The following is a 2,733-nucleotide window of genomic DNA, read 5'->3' on the forward strand; positions in this document are numbered from 1 at the left end:
TCCACTTCTGTCACAGAGTCCATGTTTTCCAACTACTGATTCTTCTCTCTTCCCAACTTTTGCATCCCAGTCACCCATTATTATCAATGCAGCTTGGTTGTTTGATTGATCTCCAATTGTAAAAGTTGGTAAAAATCTTCTATTTCCTCTTCCTTGGCCCTGGTTGTTGGTGCATATATCTGAATGATAGTGGTATTCACTGGCCTTCCTTGTATGTGTATGGATATTATACTGTCACTCAAAATATTGTACTTCAACATGGATCTAGCAATGACTTTCTTAACTATGAAAGCAACTCCATTTTTTATCACCTTTTCATCTCCAGAGTAATATATCATTATCATCCAACTCAAAATATCCCATGCCAGTAGCTACTGAATATATTATGTTTCTTATGTTTGTCTTGTTTATTTTTGTCTATTTTATCAGATATTGAGCAGAAATTTCAATCTTTCTTCCTCACGGCTCTCTCCCAAGCATGAAGACTAATGAACCCTGTTCTGTAGTGAGTTGCTCTGCTAACCCTAAAGGCCCATCTCGCTGGTGGTTCAAATCTACCAGTGACTTTAAGAGAGAAAGATGGTCCACCCCATTGACGTGGGAGTGTCGTAAAAAGTCGCGATGGAGCTCCCCTTACTGGCTGGAGACTCGGAGGCGCTTAAAGGTGCCGGCAACTTCGACTTGGGAGATGTCTGCGGCGGCACCTGTGGAGCTCTCGGGTCCTCCCGGAAACTTTGACAAGTGGCTCCTGGTGACCGGAGGTGCTGGCTTCATTGCATCACATGTGATTGTTTCTTTAGTAGAAGATTATCCAAATTACATGATCATTAATCTAGACAAGCTGGATTATTGTGCAAGTTTGAAGAATCTTGAAACTATTTCTACCAAACAAAATTATAAATTTATACAGGGTGACATATGTGATTCTCACTTCGTGAAGCTGCTTTTTGAAACACAGAAAATAGATATAGTCCTACATTTCGCTGCACAGACACATGTGGATCTTTCATTTGTACGTGCATTTAAGTTTAAATATGTTAATGTTTATGGCACTCACGTCTTGGTGAGCGCAGCTTATGAAGCCCGTGTGGAGAAATTCATTTATGTCAGCACAGGTGAAGTGTATGGAGGCAGTCTGGATAAGGAATTTGATGAGTCTTCACCTAAACAACCTACAAATTCTTACGCATCATCTAAGGCAGCTGCTGAATACTTTGTACAGTCCTACTGGGAACGGTGCAAGTTTCCAGTCGTGATTACAAGAAGCAGTAATGTTTATGGGCCACATCAGTATCCAGAAAAGGTTATTCCAAAATTTGTATCTTTACTACAACACAACAGGAAATGTTGCATTCATGGATCGGGGCTTCAAACAAGAAATTTTCTTTATGCTACTGATGTGGTAGAGGCATTTCTCACTGTCCTCAAAAAGGGGAAACCAGGTGAAATTTATAACATTGGAACCAATTTTGAAATGTCAGTTGTACAGCTTGCTAAAGAACTAATACAAATGATCAAAGAGACTAGTTCAGAATCTGAAATGGAAAACTGGGTTGATTATGTTAATGAATGACATGAGATACCCAATGAAGTCAGAAAAAATGCATGGTTTAGGATGGAGACCTAAGGTTCCTTGGGAAGAAGGAATTAAGAAAACAATTGAGTGGTACAGAGAGAATTTTCACAACTGGAAGAATGCGGAGAAGGCACTCGAGCCCTTCCCAGTACAGCCAGCGGTTGTATAGTCAGGACGGTGTTCGGAAAAAGAAGGACATGATCCTACCTCAGCAAGGAACTGATCAAGTGACCAAATGAATTCCTCTTCATGTGGAATTAGCTTCATGATTTTATTATATAAACACAGAATCCTTCAGTATTTCAAAGCTTCACTGTTGACATAGGATTTGAACACGAAAATCCTAATGGAAACGTTTCTCCTAAAAATTAGGAGCCAACAGAGAGACAACTCCTTACAGGTGGATTGAAAGTAGAGTGTCTCCTCTTTATTAGAACAAAGCTGGGTAATTAATACTGGGGATGTGACAAGATTTTTCTGGTATTGAATTCAGTGAGCTTGCAAACCATTTCACCTGGTCTAGAAATGCTCTTTAAGCTCTTTTCCCAGGCAATATAGGATGAATTTGATGCCTGATTCACCTTTCCTTTATTTTAGGCCATATTGTGTTAGAACAACTTTAATAATGGAATGAAATGAAACCATGTGTAGCACTTTTTAACTGTGATATTTTTGTAAGATTAAATGTTTTTCAAAGATGAATCTAAGTTTTTATATTTCACAATCATTGTTATAACCTTATATTGGAGGAATTTTATCATGTTTAAAATTTTATTTATAAAATTATCAGTATTTTAACGTAAAAAAAAAAAAGAGAAAGATGGGCAATCTCCTTCTGTGCTATTTGCAGGCTTAAAACACAAAACAGCTACACATCAGTTCAGACTCAACAGTAATACTTTGAGTTGAGCATATGGTTCTTTTCTGTGGCACCTAGAATAATTAGCTTAGTTCATGATAACATGAAACAAAATTAATTTCTATAGAGTTAATTTTGACTCATGGTGACTCTGTATGTGCAGAAAAGGCTTATTCTCTATGGAGGTTTCAAGTAAGCATATTTCCAGCACTTTGGTCTGAAGCTTGAATGGGTTTCAATTACTAAACTTCATGGTTTGCAATTGAGCTCCTAAGCAGTTATACCACTCAGGGACTTT

General features: G+C 37.9%; 1 pseudogene; it reads left to right on the plus strand.

Moving 5' to 3' along the window:
* Positions 1-688: 688 nt before the first annotated feature.
* LOC102860773 lies at positions 689-1,745 on the plus strand (annotated as a pseudogene).
* Positions 1,746-2,733: the final 988 nt, after the last annotated feature.

The sequence above is a fragment of the Elephantulus edwardii genome, unplaced genomic scaffold (genome assembly GCF_000299155.1).
Source record: "Elephantulus edwardii isolate Elephantulus edwardi_28Jun2011 unplaced genomic scaffold, EleEdw1.0 scaffold00330, whole genome shotgun sequence".
NCBI classification, from domain to species: domain Eukaryota; kingdom Metazoa; phylum Chordata; class Mammalia; order Macroscelidea; family Macroscelididae; genus Elephantulus; species Elephantulus edwardii.